General features: G+C 43.5%; 1 long non-coding RNA gene across 4 annotated transcripts in view; it reads right to left on the bottom strand.

The window, feature by feature from the left end:
• LOC106507373 overlaps positions 1-20,657 on the bottom strand; it is a 41,936-nt gene extending 21,279 nt beyond the window's left edge. For 2 of the 4 annotated variants that reach the window (XR_002342549.1, XR_002342547.1), the window contains exons 1-2: positions 20,157-20,657; positions 6,201-6,334 (exon numbers count right to left, since the gene is read on the bottom strand). This is a non-coding gene — a long non-coding RNA (uncharacterized LOC106507373). Of the gene's footprint in view, positions 1-4,552; positions 5,087-6,200; positions 6,335-15,838; positions 15,949-20,156 lie in introns of those variants that run through there. The other 2 variants (XR_002342548.1, XR_001303303.2) reach the window with 2 other exon arrangements.

The following is a 24,048-nucleotide window of genomic DNA, read 5'->3' as shown; positions in this document are numbered from 1 at the left end:
GGTTCTTAACCCTCTGAGCCACAGTGGGAACTCCACAAGTAGATTTAAGTTTTAGCTCACTTTACCGCCTACACAATTTTGAATCAACTTTACAAGGTTAATGAAATATAAGCAAAGACAATTTAAAAATACAGACTAAAACTCCAGTAAAACAGTCAGTGACATGATGGTTTCAAGGATCCTGTGATGATAAACTGATATAGTGAAGGGTTAAATCTTGCTCCAAGTTTCCTGGGTAGGGAGGACACAATAGAAATTACCTAATTTTGGAATTACTCCATTTTTAAAAAATATTTGACTGCTGAATCATTCTGGATAATGTTTGGCTGCATATCACAGAAAAAAATGTGTTTTTTTGCGGGTAAAAGAATCTGATATTGGAAACCAGGGTTAATATGGAACATTTCTGGTCATTAGGACCCAAGATCCCCTATTGTTTGATGCGGCTGTTGAAGCGACAGCTCCCACATTCGCACATTTACTTTCAGGTAGAAGTAAAGATGATGAGAAGGGTGTTTCCTTTCTGTTTTAAGCAGACTTCCAGGAAGTCCTATGTAACACCCCCACCTACATTTTAATGGGCTGAACTTAATGACATGGACACACCCAACTACAAAGAAATATGGGAAAATCTTAGCTGGATGCATTGCTGTCCCAAATAGAATCATGAAGGAATGCTGAGGTAGGCATCTAGCAATTTCTGCTACAAACACTTGTTATGTGGCAGATGCTTCTGGACACAGGAAACACAAAGATAAAGTTGATAGAGTCCTTGCTCTTAAGGAACTTACACATTTTGGGAAGGCACTAAAAATCAACTGAATATTATATCATTATATCATAAGGGAAAAAAAACTTTTTTTTTTTTTTTTTTTGCACTCAGGGCATGTGGAAGTTCTTGCACCAGGGATTGAACCCATGCCAAAGAGAATTCCTAGAAGAAAAAAAAAAAAAACTTTTGTAAAGATGTGAACAAAGAATTGTGGGAGGGCGTTCCCATCGTGACTCAGTGGTTAACGAATCTGACTAGGAACCATGAGGTTGCGGGTTCGATCCCTGGCCTTGCTCAGTGGGTTAAGCTGTGTCATGAGCTGTGGTGTAGGCCACAGATGTGGCTCGGATCCCGAGTTGCTGTGGCTCTGGCGTAGGCCGGTGGCTGCAGCTCCAATTCGACTCCTAGCCTGGGAACCTCCATGTGCTGTGAAGCGGCCCTAGAAAAGGCAAAAAGACAAAAAAATAAAAAATAAGAGAATGTGGGAGGAGAAAGGAAGTAGCAATGAGTTCTGTCTAGAGAGAAAGGGAAGCCTCATAGAGAAGGTACCAAATGAGCTGGGCCTGTAACAGAAGAGAAATCCAGAGTGGAAGAGAAAGCATACCAGGTGCCGGAATAAGCATGCACAAAGAGAAACATTAAAACAGATAAGAGTGGGAGTTCCCGTTGTGGCGCAGTGGTTAACGAATCCGACTAGGAACCATGAGGTTGCGAGTTCAGTCCCTGCCCTTGCTCAGTGGGTTAACGATCCAGCGTTGCCGTGACCTGTGGTGTTGGTTGCAGACGCGGCTCGGATCCCGCGTTGCTGTGGCCCTGGTGTAGGCCGGTGGCTACAGCTCCGTCTGGACCCCTAGGCTGGGAACCTCCATATGCCTCGGGAGCGGCCCAAGAAATAGCAAAAAGACAAAAAAACACAAAAAAGCAAAAAACAGATAAGAGTCTTCAAGGGTGATTTTGATTTGTTGTGTAAATGTCTTTAAAATAGCGATGTCAGAAGTTCCCACTGTGGCTCTGTGGTAACGAGGTAATGAAAATGAGGATGCGGGTTCGATCCCTGGCCTCACTCAGTGGGTTAAGGATCCAGCGTTGCCATGAGCTGTGGTGCAGGTTGCAGAAAAGGCTTGGATCTGGTGTTGCTGTGGTGGTGGTGGTGGCACAGGCCGGCAGCTACAGCTCTGATTTGACCCCTAGCCTGGGAACTTCCACGTGCCACAGGTGAGGCCCTAAAAACCAAAAAAAAAAAAAAAAAAAAAAAAAAAAAAAAATGGAGTTGTCAAAGGATGAGATAACGTCATTTGCAACAGCATGGATGGACCTAGAAGTTATTATATTAAGTGAAGTAAGTCAGGCAGAGAAAGGTAAATACCGTATCATTTCACTTATATGTGGAATCTAAAAAATGATACAAATAAACTTATTTACAAAACAGAAACGGACTCACAGACATAGAAAACAAACCTATGGTTACCAAAGGGGAAGGGTGGGGGGAGGGAAGACTTGGGGGCTTGGGAATGGCAAAGACACACTGTGATATATGGAATGGATGGTCCACAGGCACCTGCTGTACAGCACAGGGAAACCTCCTCAGTATTCTGTGATAAACTATATGTATAGCCGAATCACTGCTGTACAGCAGAAATTGACATAACATTGTAAATCAACTATACTTCAATACAATTTAAAAAATAAAATATAATAATAAAATGAGGTGTCAGAGTCCGATAGAAGGCCAAAATAAGGTGATGAAAAGACCCCCAAACTCCACAGAAAAGGTTGGTCATTCTGGAGGGGCTAGGAAGCCCTGGAGGTTTCTAAGCAGGGATATCAAGAGATCACAGATCCTTGGTTCAAAAGAAAACAATGGACTGAGAGACTAAGGCACCCGGGCAGCGGGGACATGGGAAGCAGAGGACTAAGGGGCAAGCTAACTGTTGAAGCCATATGTATGCACAACCTGAACTAGGCAGGGGAGCCCAAGGCAATGGGAAGGAGGGAACGGTTTAGAGAGACCCAAACTGGCTAAACACCACTGGTAGGATGTGGAGAATGAGGAAAAAAACAGAGACCACTAGGAGTTCCCGTCGTGGCACAGTGGTTAATGAATCCGACTAGGAGCCATGGGGTTGCGGGTTTGATCCCTGGCCTTGCTCAGTAGGTTGGGCATCTGGCATTGCCATGAGCTGTGGTGTCGGTCGCAGATGCGGCTCAGATCCCGTGTTGGTGTGGCTGTGGCATAGGCCGGGGGCTACAGCTCCGATTAGACCCCCAGCCTGGGAACCTCCATATGCCGAGGGAAGCGGCCCTAGAAAAGGCAAAAAGACAAAAAAAACCCAAAAAACAAAAAAACAAAAACCGAGACCACTAGAGGACTGCCAGATGTCTAGTTAACCCCCCAGGGGCTTCCAATTCTCAGTCTCTTCCACCCTTGCCTCGAACAAGGGGCCATGTGCCTGGCATGGGAATCAGCGTCGGGAAGTCATTGGTGGGCAAGTCGTTTGCTTCCTGCCCTCATGGAAATCATGTCTTGCGGGGAGGGGTACAAGCTAAGCAATTTAAACACAAGGTGGGGTTGGGAACAAATATGCACCATGAGGAGGCAACTTTGGGAAGCAGAGCCTAGAGAAAATCATTGATGAATGGCGAACCAACATGAGAATCAGGGCTAGACCTGGCCATTCTGGTGTAGGCACCTTAACTCAGGCTACACCATGGGTTCTTTCGAAGGTCCATGCCCTACCCCCACCGGCCAGCCTTTAGAGGCATATATAATAATCCACATCTTTAGTTAGTGAGGGAGTTTCCTCCAGGCGCCTAAGAAGAAAGCTCAGAGTTCATCTGGCCTAGAAAAACATCTTGTGATAATGAGGGTGTGGAGTGGCAAAATTTTCTTTGCTGAACAGCAGGTGGGAAGGTATAACCAGGTAGGCCTTTCTGGAAGGTGACTTGGCAAGAAATATAAAGTGCCTTGGAAAGATACATTCCCTTGACCCAGCGATTCTTCTAGAAATCTATCTCAAAGAAAAAATTCAGGATTTTTTTCACTTAACAAGACATCAGGAACCTGAAACTGTTTATATCAGCAAAAACTTGGAAAGTACCTCATTGGCTAACAACAGAGAATTTGCTGAGTAAATTCATCTGGTGGAATTCCATGCAGCCATTAACATCTGCCAAGGTTGTTTTAAGGTATGTTTTGAGTAGGTGTGTGAATAAGTGAGTTTTATTTTTATTATGGAATAAACCATTTTGGTTAAGCACTGAGCAGCACAGAAATTTAAGTTAAAGAATTGTGCATGCAAAAAGAATAAAATAATGCCATTTGCAGCAACATGGATGTAACTAGAGATTCTCATGGTAAGTGAAGTAAGTCAGAAAGAGAAAGACAAATACCATATGATATCACTTATGTGTGGAATCTAAAATATGGCACAAACGAACCTAGCTGCAAAACAGAAACAGACTCACAGACATAGAGAACAGACTTATGGTTGCCAAGGGGGAGAGGGTAGGGGGTGGAATAGACCAGGAGTTTGGGGTCAGTAGATGCAAACTATTACATTTGGAATGGATAAACAACAAGGTCCTTCTGTATAGCACAGGGAACTATATATAATCCCCTAGGATAGACCATGGTGGAAAATAATATTAAAAAAAGAATGTATAGGGAATTCTTTTGTGGCACAGCAGGTTAAGGATCTGGCATCACTGCAGCAGTGTGAGTCGCTGCTATGGCATGGGTTTGATCTTGGCCCTGGAACTTCTGCATGCTGTGGGCTCAACCAAAAAAAAAAAAAAATTGCGTATATACACGTATGACTCAGTCACTTTGCTATACAGCAGAAATTGGCACAATATTGTAAATCAACTATAATAATAATAATATAATAATAATAAAGCCAAGGATATCTCAACAAAGCAAGGATTTTGCTGAGTAGTAAAGTACCAATGTGGGCTCCTTAATTGTAATAAATTGACCATCTCAGTGTTAGAGGTTGTTAGAAGCAGAAACTGGGTCTGAGGTCTGTGGAAACTTTCTGTACTACCTTTATAATTTTTCTGTAAATCTGAAACTACCCTGAAATAAGCCATTTATTACTCTCATATACACACACACAACGTTCTGCCAGCCTGCTATTTCATCGCTACTAAAAAATAGGAGGATCTTTACAGAGACACCTGCTGAAGATGAATTTTATAGATGGTCCATGCCAAACACACCTGCCTCAGGAGAAAATACAGAAAACACTGGAGCCCAGTGACCAGGCCTTCTCCAAGGGCAAAATCTTCTCGTCCATTCTGATCCCAAGACCAGATCTGTTCACATGTGTGAAAGAAAAAAAAAAAAAAAAAAAAAAAAGATTTCACGCAAAGACCTAAAGTTGGGTGAAACTATACCAATGGTATTCGACCCCATTTGAACAAAGAAAATATCTGATATTTAAAAAAAAAAAAAAATCCTGGCTCAGTGATTAAGGAATCCGACTAGGAACCATGAGGTTTTGGATTCCATCCCTGGCCTTGCTCAGCAGGTTAAGGATCTGGCGTTGCCATGAGCTGTGGTGTAGTTTACAGATGCGGCTTGGATCCCGCCTTGCTGTGGCTCTGGTAAAGGCTGGTGGCTACAGCTCTGATTGGACCTCTAGCCTGGGAACCTCCATATGCCTCAGAAGCGGCCCTAGAAAAGGCAAAAAGACAAAAAAAAAAAAAAAAAAAAAAAAATTGTAGAACTCTTCTGGGAAAGGATGGTGCTGTCAGCTGCCCACCCTGGCCTGGGCGAGGCCCACAACCCCACTGGATACATGTGACAGGGACACAGCCCGGTCAAGTGACCCGACCTCAATCTAACTGGGTCAGTCACGCCAGTACTGGGTCCCCACCTCACGGACATCTGCCATCAGTGCTGAGCCAATGCTGACCTGGGGGCTCCGGTGTTGGGGGCTCTGAAGGCAGGCCCCACCCCAGGACTCGGCCACCCTACCACTGGCCTGCACCCAGGTCCAAGGGAGCATTTTTGTTTTTGTTTTTGTTAAACAAAACTGGAAAAGAAAGTAAATAGGAGGTATATACTCTTTGTCAAAAAGGAAAAAAAAATGCCTTATATAAAATGAGGAAGTACCGCTTGCCGGAGGGGCTACAAGGGAGCCGGCTGGGTCAGAGCTACCAGCAAATTGTGCCTACGCCTTGATACTTTTTTTAAGGAGGGTAAAAGGAACTTTAGTTATGAGATTTTTTTATGTAGAAGAAAATTAGCAAAAAAAGATGCCTTTGATCTCTTTTTTTGTTTTTTACCTTTTTTGCATATGTTTTGTAAGCAACAATTGTTTTTGTATATAAAAAAAGAAATCTTCTAGGAAAGTACTGTGCCAATATCTATGCAATTGAAGCACACATACACCCTTTGACAAAGCAGCTTCTCTTTGAGACTCACCCTTAAAAGCTGGCTGCTGCAGGATGTGAGAGCACAGGGATGAGGGCCCTCAAAGCGGCACCGTTCAGAGCAGCCCCAACTGGGAAACCACAGGACATCCATCCACGGTGCAACGCCACAAAGTCATCACAGTCCTGGAAAAGAACAAGCCCTTTAATGGGAAGGAGGTTCTTGATGTCTTGTTAGGTGAGAAAAGCAAAGTCATGGAGGAGGAAATGAGGAAGGGGATGTGGGGGGTGGCCGATGGATGGGTATAGGGTTTCCTTCTGGGGTGATGAAAATGTTCTGGAATTAGATGATGGTTGCGTAACGTCATTTGGGGGTTTGTCTGTTTGTTGCTGTTTTTCTTTTTTGGCTGCCTGGAGAGCATATGGAGTTCCTAGGCCAGGGATCAGATCTGAGCCACAGTTTTGCCCTATGTCACAGCTGTGGCAATGCGGGATCCTTAACTCACTGTGCCTGGCCCCATACTTAACTTGTGTCCCAGCGCTCCAGAGATGCTGCCCACCCCCTTCTGTCCCAGTGGGAACTCACATAACATTGTGAATGTATTAAAAGCCATTGGGAAAAAATAATATAAAATAAGAGTCATTGAAGTGCAGACTAAATTGGTTAAGGTGGTGAATTTTATGTGTATTTTACTTCAATTTTACAAAATAATAATGAATAAATCCTATATATGTGAGTGCTTTCAAAAAATTATTGTGCATGCTCTAAAGGCTCTTGATGATAAAAGGAAGTTTCTTTTTTGATAAATGGAATTTCAATTTAAATGACAAGTATAATAGATTTTCTCAACTGTTTATAAATATACCTCTTCCAAAAGAGAGACTGCACCACATGGAAATATGCAAGAAATTATATCACTTTTCAAATTAACTCCACACATGCAGTATGCTGTAATATACTGAAGAATCTGCATTGTACATTGTAGAGACAGTTATTGAATTATTAGTGTCTTTTTACTATAGTCAACTACATTTATAACTGAATTGGAGTGTACTATTTTAGTATATGAATTACTTAAATTATGATATTCTTAAGGTGAAGAACAGATTTTTTTTTTTTTAAATTAGGGCTACACCCACAGCATATGGAGGTTCCTAGGCTAGGAGTCCAATCAGAGCTGTAGCTGCCAGCCTACGCCAGAGCCACAGCAATGAAGGATCTGAGCAGCGTGTGCAACCTACACCACAGCTCATAGCAATTCTGGGTCCTTAACCCACTGAGCGAGGCATGGGATCGAACCCGCAACCTCACGGTTCCTAGTCAGATTCGTTTGCACTGAGCTATGACGGGAACTCCGGTGAAGAACAGATTAATGAAGTATGTTACAAATACATTTGTGAAATTATAATACCTTGGAATAGTGACAGACAAAAACCCAGAAAACATAATCTAGAAAATCTAATAATCTGGCATTTTCTAAGTCTGATCTATGCTTGGTTATTGAATTCTTACTGTATTATAAAAATCTGAAGCATGCCAAAAATTGTCAAGAGGAAAAGTAAAAACCAAAAATAAATTTGATCCCAATTCCACCACTTAGAGACAGTTTGCTATTGACAGAAATCATCCTTCCAGATGCTTCTATAGTCAAACATACAGATAAGAATGAAAATGAGGAGTTCCTTGGTGGTGCAGGGGGTTAAGGATCTGGTGTTGTCACTGCAGCAGTTTGGGACTGCTGCATGGCACTAGTTTGATCCCTGGCCTGGGAACATCCATATGCCTCGGACATGGCCAATATATACATATCTTAACACCAAAATTTATAACTTCCTAAAAATAGCCGTTTAAATTAAGAAAAAAAGGAGTTCCTGTTGTGGCTCAGTGGTTAACAAACCCGACTAGGAACCCTGAGGTTGCGAGTTCAGTCTCTGCCCTTGCTCACTGGGTTAACGATCTGGCGTTGCCGTGAGCTGTGGTGTAGGTTGCAGACGCGGCTTGGATCCCGTGTTGCTGTGGCTCTGGTGTAGGCAGATGGCTACATCTCCGATTGGACCCCTAGCCTGGGAACCTCCACATGCCTCGGGAGCGGCCCAAAGAAATAGCAAAAAGACAAAAAAAAAAAAAAAAAAAAAAAAGAAAAAGAAAAAGAAAAAGGATAACATTAGGAATTTTAAGTCATTTTAAAAAACAACTTGTTTCAATTTTAGACAATATTGATTGACTTCCAGCCAAGACACACAGGGAAACAAACATACATATTTTCTCCCATTTTCTCTCCCCTTGCCTCCTCCCTTTAATTTTGTTGTTTGTATTATTTACACACAGAAAAAATATTTACACGCCATTCTTTTTTTTTTGCTTTTTAGGACCGCACCCACGGCATATGGTATATTAGTGTATTCCCAGAGTTCTGCCACCACCACCACCACCACCACGGCATTAGGCTACGGGTCTAATCTGAGCTACAGCTGCTGGCCTGTGCCACCGCCACAACCACACCAGATCCCAGCCACATCTGCGACCTACACTACAGCTCAAAGCAACATCAGATCCTTAACCCACTGATCGAGGCCAGGGATCGAACTCTCAACCTCAGGATTCCTAGTTGGATTCGTTTCAGCTGTGCCATGATGGGAATTCCTACATTCCATTCTTTTGCCACAATTCCCACAATGGCCCAATTGGTTCTGTATTGTAGGGGATCTGGTGCTCATTATTGTTCTTTTACCATGACTTCTCCATTTCTATTTTTGGAGTCAACCTTTCCTTGGTGGGATGTTGTCATCAAGTCGATTTTTGTTATCCTAGCGGTCTCATGGGTTCTTGCACACTTCAAAGGGTTTGTGTCTTTATACTTAAAGGGAAAATTGGGCAAAAATTCTTGCGTCATTCTTTCCCTCAGATCTTCCTAGACTTGGCTTCTTTGTCTTCTGATGTTGAGTGATGCTTAGGGGGAAGCCCAAGGATAACTGATACTTCCTTGTTGTACAGGACTTGCTGCTTCTACTTGGATACACTGAAGTTCTCGCTCTTTCATTCACATCCCATTAAATCTGCCCTTTAAAAATACAGCTCTGTACTTTAAAAGTGTAGAACTCAGTGGTTTTTTAGTATATTCCCCAGAGTTGTGCCACCACCACTATCTATTTTCAGAACCTTTTTATAGTCCCCTAAAGAAATCCTGTATTGATTAACATATACCTACCATACACACAATGCTGTGTATAAAACAGATAACCACAAGGACCTACTGTATAGCACAGGGAACCATACTCAATATTTGGTAACAATCTATAAGGGAAAAGAATGAAAAAAGAATGTATATATATACATGGAACTGAATTCCTGTGCTGTTCATCTACAACCAACACGACATTGTAAATCAATTATACGTCTATTTAAAAAAAAAAAGAAACCTCATATCAATGATCAGTTACCCCCATGCCTCTCTCCTCCTTGCTCCTGGCCATCTCTAATCTGCTTTCTACCTCTAAAGATTTGTCTATTCTGGACATTTCGTATGGATAGAATTATATAAGTCGTCCTTTGCGATTGGCTACTTTCACTTAGTATAATGTTTTCCAGGTTTACCTGTGTTGTAGCGTAGATCAGCACTTAAAGGCCTTTTTAAGGCCAAATATTCTTTCATTGTATGAATATACCACATTTTGCTTATGCATTCATCAGCTGATGGACATTTGGACTGTTTGTACCTTTTGGATATTATGAAAATGTTGCTATTAACATTTGTGTACAAGTTTTTTGTGGACATACAATTTTAATTCCCTTGGGTATACGCCTAGCAGTGGAATTTCTGGATCATATGAAGAGGACAGTCTTACTCTTAATCCCCAAGTTTTTAATTCCACATGACCTCACCAACCCCTTTTGGATTTAATCTCTATAGACTGAACCTACAGTTTCCTGCTTGGTCTGGTAGTCACCTTGCTTTAAGGGTTGGAGGAAGAGGCCCATGAAAACTTTCAGCTGTTTTCACCCTCTGTCTCACCCCTACTTTACACAGTATTGGGTGCCTTCATGGGGTCTACAGACACTTTGTTTTAATTATTATTATTATTTTTTGGCCACACCCACAGTATATAAAAGTTCCCAGGCCAGGGATTGAACCCAGCCGCAGCTGCTGCAGAGATAATGCCAGATCCTTAACCTGCTGCATTACAGCGGGAGGTCCCGCAGACTTTAAATGATGTCTTTCTTCACTTTACTAGTTCGGTTGCCTCTCGCTACTTCAGCCTCTGTCTTTCAAAAACTTGTTGAAATCTCTCAGGTACTGATATCTCCTGACCCCTGTAGGTGTGAGGCCCTGTTATATTCCTTCACTGTCATTTCAGGAGGGTTTTGGGGAGAAGAGGCTATAAACACTGGCTTGTTTAACTGGAAATTGCACTAATATGCGTGTCTTTCTGGCCATTGCTCATCTTTGAAAGAAAACAGCTATTTGTTAAAAATTAGCTTAGAGATGGGTGTTCCCATTGCAGCTCAGAGGTAACCAAACCAACTAGTATCCATGAGAACATGGGTTCGATCCATGACCTCGCTCAATGGGTTAAGGATCCGGCCTTGCCATGAGCTGTGGTGTAGGTCAAAGACACAGCTCGGATCCCATGTTGCTATGGCTGTGGTGTAGGCTGGCAGCTGTAGCTCTGACTGGACCCCTAGCCTGGGAACCTCCATATGCCGAGGATGTGACCCTAAAAAAAAAAAAAATTAGTTTAGATAAAGATGAGGCAAGGGATCTGGACAGACCACAGGTGTTTGTTTGTTTGTTTGTTTTTAGTATTTACTGCTTTTATTTTATTTTATTTTATTTTATTTTATTTTATTTTATTTTATTTTATTGTCTTTTTAGGGCTGCGCCTCTGGCATATGGAAGTTCCCAGGCCAGGGGTCGAATCAGAGCTACAGCTACCGGCCTATGCCACAGTCACAGCAACATAGGATCCGTAACCCACTGAGTGAGGCCAGGGATCAAAACTGTGTCCTCATTGATACTAGTCGGGTTCATTACCGCTAAGCCACAATGAGAACTTCCAGACCACAGTTTTAAATTGACATTTTTGCTTCAAGCATTATATCACCAAATCTGGTTTCTCCTCTGTCTGGGGCCTTATCTTCCCAGTTTTCCAGATAAAGGGAATCAGTGTGGTGACACTCCCTAAGACAGGCTTGGTCTTCTGCCGTTTGGGCTGCTATTAAAAAAAAACAAATGATAGGCTGGGTGGCTTAAACATTATTTCTTACAGTTCTGAAAGCTAAGTCCAAAATCAAGCCACTAGCAGGTCTGGTGTCTGGTGAGAGCTTGCTTCCCGGTTCATAGACTGTTGTTTTCTCACTATCTACACCTCCCACCCCTGTACAGAAAGGGTGGGGGAGCTCTGGGGTGTCTCTTTTTTAGGGCCGCACCTGCGGCATATGGAAGTTCCCAGGCTAGGGGTCGAATCGGAGCTACAGCTGCCAGCCTACGCCACTGCCACAGCAACACGGGATCCGTAACCCACTGAGCGAGGCCAGGGATTGAACCCATATCCTCATGGGTACTAGTCAGATTTGTTTCTGCTGTGCTTCAAGGGGAACTCCTAGGGTATCTTTTATAAGGGCATTACTCTTGTTCGTGAGGGCTCCACCCTCATGACCTAATCACCTCCGAAAGGTCCCACCTCCAAATACCATCGCACTGGGGATTGGGTTTCAACATATGAATTTTGAGTGGACACATTCAGTGTAGAGCAGACCTTCTGACACTTCTTGCTCCCTCCTTCCCCCTCCCACATCTCCCCTGCCCCCCAGCTAGGAGGTGAGGACATAGATAATTAATATGGCCCTGAAGCATGGCTTCTCCATTACTTCTACCTCCCCACTCCCTATATCCTGCAGGATGGAGTTCCTTCTCTGGAGTCTTTCCAGCTGCTTGCCTTATGGTTCCAAACAATGGACCATTAAGACGAGCCTTCTGGAACAGTGCCCTTGCCTTTACTTCACAGTACATGGCTTCCTTGTGTCACTGAAGCTGGAGACGGGTGCAAGAATGTACAGCACTGCCTGTAATAACCAAAAGCTCGAAACATGCAAATGACTGTTACCAGGAGGATAGGTAGACAGTGTCACATTCATACAACAGAACACAATTTATCAGTAGAAATGAGTGGACTATAGGTGGGTAGAGCAGCATAGATGGGTCTCAAAAACATAGACTTGAGTGAGAAAAAGTAAGTCACAGAAGATAAACACTGTGATTTCAATGAAATCCAACACCCCCAAATTAAAATGTATTGTATAGGAAATTATACAGGAAGATTAAAACTCTAAGAGGTACAGGGAGTTTCCATCATGGCGCAGAGGAAATGAACCCAACTAGGAACCATGAGGTTGTGGGTTTGATCCCTGGCCTCACTCAGTGGGTTAAGGATCCAGTGTTGCTGTGAGCTGTGGTTTAGGTCGAAGACGTGGCTCAGATCTGGCGTTGCTGTGGCCTGGCATAGGCTGGCAGCTGCAGTTCCAATTCATCTCCTAGCCTGGGAACCTCCATATGCCGCTGGTGTGGCCCTAAAAAGACAAAAAAACAAAAAAAATCCAAGAAGTACAAACTATTATGTATAAAATAAGCTATAAAGATATATTGTAAAAGTAGGGAATACCGCCAATATTTTATTTCATTTTTTTGCTTTTTTTTGGGGGGGCCGCATTCACAGCATATGGAGGTTCCCAGTCTAGGGGTCCAATCAGAGCTGTAGCTGCTGGCCCATGCCAGAGCCACAGCAATGCCAGATCCTTAACCCACTGAGCAAGGCCAGGGATCAAACCCACAACCTCACGGTTCCTAATTGGATTCATTTCTGCCGAGCCACGGTGGGAACTCCTCGCCAATATTTTATAATAACTATAAATGGAACATAATGTTTAAAACTTGTGAACCACTATATTGCATACCTGTAATTTGTATAATACTGTACATCAACTGTACTTCAATTTAAAAAAAAAACAAGGAGTTCCTGTTGTGGCTCAGTGGGTTATGAACCTGACTAGTATCCATGAAGACCCAGGTTTGGTCCCTGGCCTCACTTAGTAGGTTAAGGATCTGGTGTTGCTATGAGCTGTGGTGTAGGTCACAGAAGCAGCTCAGATTCCACATTGCTGTGGCTGTGGGGTAGGCCTGCAGCTGTAGCTCTGATTCAGCCTGGGAACTTCCACGTGCTGCAGATGCTGCCATAAAAAGAAAAAGAAGTTTTGTGCAATTTTCTGGTGGCTCAGTTAGTTAGGGATCTGGTGCTGTCACTGCTGTGATTCTGGTTACTGCTGTGGCTCGGGTTTGCTTGTGGGCCTGGGAAACTTCTGCATGCCGCGAGCACAGCCAAAAAGAAAAAAAAATAAGTTTTGCGACTTCCAAGATTTTTCTTGAGGGGGTGAACCCATGGAAGTTCCCAGGGCCAGGGATCGAACCAAAGCCACAGTGTGACAACACTAGATCCTTTCTACTAGGCCGTCAGGGAACTCCAAGATTGTTTATTTTTGAAACCCTTGAAAGAAAAATAGCTTTAACTGGAAAATGGCTTGTGTACTTGTTTGGAGCGCTGATGCAACAGTGACAGAGGAAAAAGCAAAGGCACCTCACTTCCATCTGGACCATTCTGACTCCTAGAGGGGGAGGGGAAGAGAGTGAACAGGAGCCTGGGAGGAGAGATGGTTCAGGTGAGAACTGACTGGTCCAGGGTGAGGCCGGATCCAGTGCTGGAGAGGACCTGTGACCACCTCAAAAGGCATGATACCTATAGGAAGCATGGATACCTTTCCCTACTCAGTGGCTGGATCTATTCAGGCCAGAACAAGTGTGGGGTTGAGTGCCAAAGGCTCTAAGCCATGGCCCGGAAGAGGCTTCCTGTCAGAGCTTGGGGCATAGACAGGAGTGGGGGTGGTGCACTTGCCAAGAGAGGTCAGCAGAATCTTACGGTGCTGGGGAGGGAATTTGGACTTTATCCTGAGGAGCTGTTAAAGGATTTAAGACAGGAAGAGGCAGTATAAGTTTTTTTTTGTTGTTTTTTGTTTTTGTCTTTTGTCTTTTGTCTTTTTAGAATCACACCCACAACATATGGAGGTTCTCAGGTTAGGGTTTGAATTGCAGCTACAGCTGCCAGCCTATACAACAGCCACAGCAACTCGGGATCCAAGCCACGTCTGCGACCCACACCACAGGTCACGGCAACGCCGGATCCTTAACCCATCGAGCAAGGCCCAGGGATTAAACCTGTGTCCTCATGGATACTAGTCAGATTGGTTACTGCTGAGCCATGACGGGAAATCCCAGGATGAGATTTGAGTGAGAAAATACGTGATGAAAAATGGTAGTAAGGAGTTACCATTGTGACATATCGGTAATGAACCAGGCTGGAATCCATGAGGTTGCAGGTTCTATCCCTGGCCTCTCTCAGTGGGTTCTTTAACCACTGCTGCTGCCGTGCTGCCGTGATCCAGTGCTGCCGTGAGCTGTGGTGTAGGTCACAGACGTGGCTTGGATCTGGTGTTGCTGTGACTGTGGTGTAAGACTGGCAGCTGCAGCTCCGATTCCACCCCTAGCCTGGGAACTTCCATATGCCGCAAGTGCAGCCCTATTCCAAAAAAAAAAGAGGAAAAGTGGTAGTAAGACTTCAGTAATTCATTTAAAGGAAGCTATACTGCATTAACCACATGAGCAACTACAGACTGTAGTAATGTCCATATGTGGGCAAAATATGTTTTCATTCTATGGACATCGCTTGGTGCACAGCAGGATTCAGAGATATTTCACAAAATTTTGTGCCCAGGCCCTCCACTCTCAGGATTAGGCACTGTGAGTCTAGGTAATGTTAACACGAAACATGAAATTGACGGCAGTCAGCAGCAAGTTCGGCGTCCTCCTTAAGGTAGCAGACCAAGAGTTCCCATCGTGGCAAAGTGGTTAACGAATCCAACTAGGAACCCTGAGGTTGTGGGTTCGATCCCTGGCTTTGCTCAGTGGGTTAAGGATCTGGCGTTGCCGTGAGCTGTGGTGTAGGTCACAGATGTGGCTTGGGTCCCACATTGCTGTGGCCCTGGTGTAGGCCGGTGGCTACAGCTCCGTCTGGACCCCTAGCCTGGGAACCTCCATATGCCGTGGGAGCGGCCCCAGAAAAGGCAAAAAGACCAAAAAAAAAAAAAAAAAAAAAAAGATGGGCAGACCATGATCCCAACGTTAGGAGGGCTGTTTGCCTTCCCATTTGCTGTAAGGCACATGCATGTAAGTCACAGGACAGCAGTTACTTCTCACCACAACGCCAATACCAAGAGAGGAACCAATACCCAATACCTATTTACACTAATTAGGATTGTTAGCAAAACTAATGACTAGTATCATTATCAGCCAGCTTTGAATTGGCCTGCCTGACTCTTAATCCTCACAACATCTGCCGAGGTCATTGCTATTATTGCAATTGGAATTGACAACTTAATTATGTAATCTTTTGTTTCGTATCCACGTCCTGGGATAAGGTCAAGGAGCACAGGGAACACATCTGTCATGTTTGCTCTTGGATCCCCGGTGCCTAGAATGGTGCCTGTACCGTGGTAAAAGCCTTCAACACGTATTTGTTGAATGAATTTCGAATCCCCCTTTTACAAGTGAGGACACCAAGGCTTAGAGATGCTAAATAGCTTACCAATTATTAGGTCAGCAGCTAATCCAAAGTCACATCTGTCAGACTTCATCTTCTTACTGGCTCCCAAATAGTCTAAGGTTTTATAAGGATCACATAGCTTGGTCAAGTTCCTAGCAGTTCAAGAGAAAGCTATTGAAAGATTCATTAACACCTTGCAAAAGATCTTAACCATTTGGAGAACATAGCACAGAATTCAGAGGTGAACAGTAAGAGAATAGTTGTGTTTAAACCTGCCGTGTTTCATAAAGCTCTCACATTGAGAAATTCACACCTGGCATTTGAGAACAAAAGCTGGCATAGAACTCTGAGGAAGTATTGTTAAGAGTTTTCCCAACTAAATCTTTCTAAGCTTCTTATCAATAAAGATGGTGTTTTCATTAAAATGGAGATCCTTATGGTTTTATAGTTCTTTCTCCTCCACTGCAACCTTTATTGGGCTAGGGCTCCAGTTTTCATGCGTCACCTGGCATTTCTTTTTCTTACCTTACTGGCTTGAAATAATTGCCCAAGGAAGCATGGGTCCTGATTCCAGCCCCTTCCCCCCACCCAGCTTGGTCTGGGCACAAATTCTTTATGAATCCCCAGTAGTCCAAGGGGTCTGGAAAAAGCCTAGAAAAATAAGATGATCTTTTCCCATAGGAAGGGTATTGAAGGAACTTGCAGAAGCTACCCACGGTGAGAGAGGGAAGTTAAGTCTCTGGGAAAGCATTCCTTTGGGAGTAAGTGACAAGTCCTGTCTTCTTCCCATGCCACCTATTTCCAGGCAGGAGTCCAGCCAAGCTGTCAGGCAGACCCTCATCCAGATGATGCAAAAGCAACTGATGTGTGAACGGGCAGACTTGACCCCCAACAAAAGAGAGGTTAGACCCTATCTTCTCTCCCATGTCCTTCATCCGGAGCGTGCCTAGACCAGGACAAAACACTGGCCTAAGACGTCACGCTTTCTCTCCTCACCATACCATGGATAGAGGTCATGGTGCAAAGGTTTCAGACACTTGAATAATCCACAGTTTTAGTTACTATCATTGCATAGCTTTTGAAGATCTCTGAGTCATTTCTGATGTGCAAAGTGTTTTCACATGTACCTCTTACCTACTTACTGGTAGACAGACCAATATTATTTGCAAATTAGAGAGGAACAAAGAGACTATATTACTTGTCTAAAGCCACGTCATCCCCTCCAAAACCAGCCTCCAGGTGGACTATTGCTCAGTCATGGGGTTTGGCTTTTCTCCCTCTTCAAGTCAATCATCTACCATTTTTACATCTCTGGTTCTCAACCTTTGGTGTTCCATCACTTAGAGAATCTAATCTGTTCACTGATATACACACCCATTTGCACAAACACATACACACACAATTGTACATTAACTCTCAGGCCTCTCAAAGATTCCCTGAAGACTATGGACACAGGGCTGCAAATCTTTCTTTTATTTTTTATTTTATTTTACTTTATTTTTTATTTTTTCAGCCACACCTAGGACATACGGAAATTCCTGGGCTAGGGGTCAAATCAGAGCTGCAGTTGCCAGCCTACACCACAGGCATAGCAACTCTGGATGTGAGCCACATCTGCAACCTATACCAGATCTTTAACCCCATGAGCGAGGCCAAGGACCAGACCTGCATCCTCACAGAGACAGAATCAGGTTCTTAACCCATTAAGCCACAAGGGGAACTCCTATTTATGTGGGTTATATCTATCAATAGTTACTATATTAGAAATTACAGCAGGGAAAATTTTAAGATATTTTTATTGTCATTTAAAAATACCCCATTTCTTGCTGTATAGCACAGGGAACTATATCCAATCACTTGTGATAGAACATGATGGAAGATAATATGAGAAAAAGAATGTATATTTATGTATAACAGAGTCACTGCTGTATTTTGACCTACCTAAAGAGACAAAAGACCTGTACTCTGAAAATTGTAAGACACTGATGAAAGAAATCAAAGATGACACAAATAGATGGAAAGATATACCATACTCATGGATTGAAAGAGTTAATATTATCAAAATGACTATACTACCTAAGGCAATATACAGATTCAATGCAATCCCTATCAAATTACCAAGGACATTTTTCACAGAACTCTAACAAAATATTTTAAAGTTTGTTTGGAAGCACAAAAGACCCAGAATAGCCAAAGACATCCTGAAAAAGAAAAATAGAGCTGGAGGAATCAGGCTCCCGGACTTCAGACTATACTACAAAGCAAAAGTCATCAAAACTGCATGGTACTGGCACAAAGACAGACATATAGATCAGTGGAACAGGATAGAAAGCCCAGAATTAAACTCATGCACCTACAGCCAACTCATCTATGACAAAGGAGGCAAGAATATACAATGGAGAAAAGACAGCCTGTTCAATAAGTGGTACTGGGAAAACTGGACAGCCACATGGAAAAGAATGAAATTAGAACACTCCCTAACACCATACACAAAAATCAACTCCAAATGGATTCAAGACCTACATATAAGACCAGACACTATCAAACTCTTAGAGGAAAACATAGGCCAAACACTCTCTGACATAAACCACAGCAACATCTTCTCAGATCCACCTCTTAGAGTACTGACAATAAAAAGAAAAATAAACAAGTGGGACCTAATCAAACTTCAAAGTTTCTGCACAGCAAAGGAAACCTTAAACAAAACAAAAAGACAACCTACAGAATGGGAGAAAATCTTTGCAAGTGAATCAACTGACAGGGGATTAATCTCCAAAATTTATCAGCACTTTCTGCAACTCCATACCAAAAAAACAAACAACCCCATCAAAAAATGGGCAGAAGATATAAACAGACAGTTCTCCAAAGAAGGCATACAGATGGCAAAAAAACACATGAAAAGATGTTCAACATCACTCATTCTTAGAGAAATGCAAATCAAAACCATGATGAGGTACCACCTTACACCAGCCAGCATGGCCATCATCAAAAAGTCTACAAACAATAAGTGCTAGAGAGGGTGTGGAGAAAAAGGAACCCTAGTACACTGTTGGTGGGATTGTAAATTGGTGCAACCACTGTGGAAAACAGTATGGAGATTCCTCAGAAAACTAAACACAGAACTACCATTTGATCCAGCGATCCCACTCCTGGGCATCTACCCAGAGAAAACCATGACTTGCAAAGACACATGTACTCCAAAGTTCATTGCAGCACTCTTTTCAATAGCCAAGACATGGGAACAACCTAAATGTCCATTGGCAGAGGAGTGGATCCAGAAGATGTGGTACATATACACAATGGAATATTACTCAGCCATTAAAAGGAACGAAATACCAGCATTTTTTGCAACATGGATGGACCTAGAAACTATCATGCTAAGTGAAGTCAGCCATACAATGAGGCACCAACATCAAATGTTTTCACTGACATGTGGAATCTGAAAAAAGGACAAACTGAACTTCTTTGCAGAACAGATGCTGACTCACAGATATTGAAAAACTTATGGTCTCTGGAGGAGACAGTTTGGGGGGTGGGGGGATGTGCTTGGATTGTGGGATGGAAATCCTGTGAAATTGGACTGTGATGATCATTATACAACTATAGATGTGATAAATTCATGTGAGTAATAAAAATTAATTAATTAATTAATTAAAAATAAAAAATAAAAAAATTTAAAGAAAATACCCCATTACTTGAAAACATGTCATTGGAGTGATGACACCATCACACATTACACAGCCTCCAGAAAATTCTATGCATGCTCATGAGAGTAAAGAAGGTAAATAATATCCTAGTTATAACAATAGTTTTGTTTGTTTGTTTTACTTTTAGGGCCGCAGCCACAGCATATGGAAGTTCCCAGGCTAGGGGTTGAATTGGAGCTGTAGCTGCTGGCCTATATCACAGCCACAGCAATGCCAGATCCGAGCCACATCTGTGACCCACACCACAGCTCACGGCAACGCCAGATCCTTAACCCACTGAGCGAAGCCAGGGATCAAACCTGCATCCGCCTGGATACTACTTGGGTTTGTAATCCACTGAGCCACAACAGGAAGTCCCTAGTTTTGGACACACAGATCCCCTTGGAAGGGTCTTGAGGTTCCCCAGGCATCCACAAAGTGAACTTTGGGAACTGCTATCTAGATTGTTCTCCTTAAAGCACTGGATCCCCATGCCCAGAGTGTCAAGTCTCAGTCCCTGGCCCTCCCACCAGCTTCCTTCCCACCCCTCCCCTCTCACCCTAGAACTCACCCTAGACCCCTCACGTGCCTGAGCCCTCCAGCCCAGAGGTTGTCCCAAGCATTCCCACTCTGCTTTCAGGCCTTTGTTGTTCCACCCCTCATCCTCCCCTTACCTGAAATGTCCTCTCCTCCTTTGCCACCTGCCCCACGGCTTGGGGGTCACTCCCAGCGCCAGACTCCTGAGATGCTCTTCCCACCAGTCCTCACTTAGCCGCCCTGGGCTGCACCTCTTCTCTGCAGGTGTGCATGCTGTCTTCTCCATGACCCGGTGAGCCTGGGCTCAGAAAGCAGCTTGGATTCCAATCCTGAGTCTGTGGCTCATTAACCTTGTTTACACTTTTTCACTGGAATAAAAAATTACATGGTGGCACATGCTTCTAGAGGAAAAAAGAATTCCGAAGACATAAGGGAAAGGAAGTTTCTTCCCCTTACCCTCTTCACTCTCCATGCCCCAGGTGGTACCTACTGTGGGCAGCTTGTCCTTCCATACCTTTTCATACATGCATACATATATCATGTGATTCTTTTTATTTTTCTTACAAAGAAGAAACCATTGGAGTTCCAGTTGTGGCGCAGCAGAAACAATCCAACTAGGAACCATGAGGTGGCAGTTTTGATTCCTGGCTTCGCTTAGTGGGTTAAGGATCCCACATTGCTGTGAGCTGTGGTGTAGGTCGCAGACATGGCTCGGATCCAGGATTGCTGTGGCTGTGGTGTAGGCCGGCAGCTGTAGCTCCGATTAGACCCCTAGCCTTGGAACCTCCATATGCTGAGGGTGCAGCCCTAAAAAGAAAGAAAAAAAAAAAAAAAAAGAAGCAACCATAATGTACATATGTCCATGAACTTTCTTTTCTTTCTTTCTTCCTTTCTTTTTCTTTCTTTCTTTCTTTCTTTCTTTCTTTCTTTCTTTCTTTCTTTCTTTCTTTCTTTCTTTCTTTCTTCCTTCCTTCCTTCCTTCCTCCCTCCCTCCCTCCCTTCCTTCCTTCCTTCCTTCCTCCTCCCTCCTTCTCTTTCCTCCCTTCCCTCCTTCCTTCCTTCCTTCCTTCCTTTCTTCCTTCCTTCTTTCTTTTCTTTCTTCCTGCCTTCTTGCCTTTCTTTCCTTCTTTCATTCTTAAAAGTACCATGGGGGCTGCCTTGTGGCTTGGCGGATTAAGGAACCAGTGTTGTCACAGCAGCAGTTTGGGTTGCTGCTGTGGTGCAGGTTTGATCCCTGGCCCTGGAATTTCCACATACTGCGGGTGTAGCGGGGGAGAAAGTATCATGGGTATTCTTTAGCTAGATCTACTACATTCTTTTTCAACTTTTTCCCAAAATACCTAAATCTTACTATTTGAATGACTTCATTAAATAAGTTCTCAAGGGTAACAAACCTTAAAGACAAAGTATATTTGGACAAAAAGTCCAGTGTTCTGAGTCTGGGTAAAATGTCCAATTAAAAATTGAAGCAGAGGGAGTTCCCATCATGGCTCAGTGATTAATAAACCCAATTGGTATCCATGAGGATACCATGGGTATCCTCCGCTTTGACCTGGCCTTGCTCAGAGGGTTAAAGATCCAGGGTTGCTGTGGCTGTGGTGAAGGCTGGCAGCTGTAGTTCCAATTGGACCCCTAGCCTGGGAACCTCTACATGCTGCAGGTGTGGCCCTAAAAGAAAAAAAAAAACAAAAAAAAACAAAAAAAACCCAGAAACCTCTAATATAAAGAAAAACTCTAGGGGGGGAAAGAAAAAAGGAGAACAAGAAAAAAATTTTAGTTCAGAAAAAATTGATGTGGAAAATGATAGACCAGAAACAAAATAATTTAAATCATCTAGAGACTTGGTCTACTACACCATAAGAGGAAAAGAAGTAACGTTTTCTGTACAAAGAAAAGCAGCTTTTTTTTTTTTTTTTTGGCCATGCCTGTGGCATGTGGAAGATCCCAGGCCAGGGACTGAAACCTCACTACAGCAGTGACTGAAGCCACAGTAGTGACATCAGATCCTTAACCTTTTGTGCCACAGGAGAACTCCTCACACTTCTTAATATGAACTAAGAGTTATTGGAGTTCCTACTGTAGCTCAGGGGGTTAAGAACCCAGCTTGTATCCATGAGGATGCTAGTTCCACCCCTGGCCTCACTTAGTAGGTTAAGGATCTGGCATTGCCAAAAGCTGCGGTGTGGGTCACAGATGCGGCTCAGATCCAACATTGCTGTAACTGTGGTGTAGGCCGGCAGCTGCAGCTCCGCTTTGACCCCTAGCCTGGGAACTTCCATGTGCTGCAGGTGCAGCCCTAAAGAGAAAAAAGAAAAGAAGAATTTAGCTGTCTTCCTGCTCTGCTCTCCTCACCTATCCTGTTTTGGGTGCTCATGGATCAGTGATTCAGAACATTATCTGTTCTGTGCTCCTTGTCTTCTCCCAAGCAAATAAATAGGCCAAGTGGAAACCTTCCTTTAAAAAGAGTACAGGGAGGAGTTCCCATCGTGGCTCAGTGGTTAACGAATCTGACTAGGATCCATGAGGTTGCGGGTTCAACCCCTGGCCTTGCTCAGTGGGTTAAGGATCTGGCGTTGCTGTGAGCTGTGGTGTAGGTTGCAGACGTGGCTCAGATCCCATGTTGCTGTGGCTGTGGCATAGGACATCAGCTACAGCTCCGATGAGACCCCTAGCCTGGGAACCTCCATATGCCACAGGGAGCGGCCCTAGAAAAGGCAAAAAGACCAAAAAAAAAAAAAAAAAAAGAGCACAGGGAGTTCCCATCGTGGCTCAGTGGTTAACGAACCCAAATAGCATCCATGAGGACTCGGGTTCAATCCCTGGCCTCGCTTAGTGGGTTAAGTATCCCATGTTGCTGTGAGCTGTGGTGTAGGTCACAGATGTGGCTTGGATCCAGTGTTGCTGTGAATGTGGTGTAGACTGGTAGCTACAGCTCCAATTGGACCCTAGCCTGGGACCCTCCATATGCCATGGGCATGGCTCCTAAAAAGACAAAAGACAAAAAATAAATAAAAAATAAAAAGAGTATAGAATTTCTGCCCTCTTCATCTCCACTTTTCATATACCATGGGCTTGAGCTTATCTCATTTTTTGCAGCTCAAGGACTCAATGAAAACTGCCCATGAGGAAACAGGCAGGATCTCCCCACTTTCTTCGTTTTGTTTTACTTTTTGTTTTTTAAGGCCGCACCCACAGCATATGCAAGTTCCCAAGCTACGCGTCAAATTGGAGCTGCAGCTGCCGGCCACAGCCGCAGCCACAGCAATTCTGATCCAAGCCGTATCTGTGACCTACACCACAGTGCCCAGCAACTTGAGATGGATACTTAACCCACTGAGGAAGGCCAGGAATCAAAATGCACATCCTCCTGGTTACTAGTGGGGTTTGTTACTGCTGAGCCACAACAGGAACTCCAGGATCTCCCTGCTTTTGTGAGGTGGCTTCTTGTGCCTCCAACTAGATGAAGGGCTAGAAATGTGCAATTCCTCCTATTTAAAGCACAGGAACAGGATTGAAGGAATCAATCCCAGCTTTCCTCTTCATTTTCAGTGCACTGTGGGGATCCCAAACAAAAAGTTAGGCAAGGATCTGGGGTTTCTGTTGAGGTTCAGCAGTAACAAACCTGGCTAATATTCATGAGGACACAAGGTTGATACCTGGCTTCGCTCAGTGGGTTAAGGATCTGACATTGCTGTGAGCTGAGGTGTAGGTCGCAGATGCGGCTTGGATCCCGTGCTGCTGTGGTATAGGCCAGCAGCTGCAGCTCTGATTCCACTCCTAGCCCAGAACTTTCATTTGCCACAAGTTCGGCCCTAAAAAGGAGAACAAAATTTTTTTTAATTAAAAAAAAAGTGATTTATTTAGAGCTTTGAGTTCTTTTCCACACCGACATTTTAAATTGTTACATAAATTGCAAACCTGTCAGCTTTATCCTTTTATGGTTTTTGTATTTTCAGTCTTAGAAAGAGCTTTCCTAATCTTAAGATTTTTTTTTTCTTAAAAAAAGAAGTTCTCCTGTATTTATTTCAA

This window comes from Sus scrofa, chromosome 3, assembly GCF_000003025.6.
Source record: "Sus scrofa isolate TJ Tabasco breed Duroc chromosome 3, Sscrofa11.1, whole genome shotgun sequence".
NCBI classification, from domain to species: Eukaryota; Metazoa; Chordata; class Mammalia; order Artiodactyla; family Suidae; genus Sus; species Sus scrofa.
This window is presented reverse-complemented; position numbering and strand designations above follow the sequence as displayed.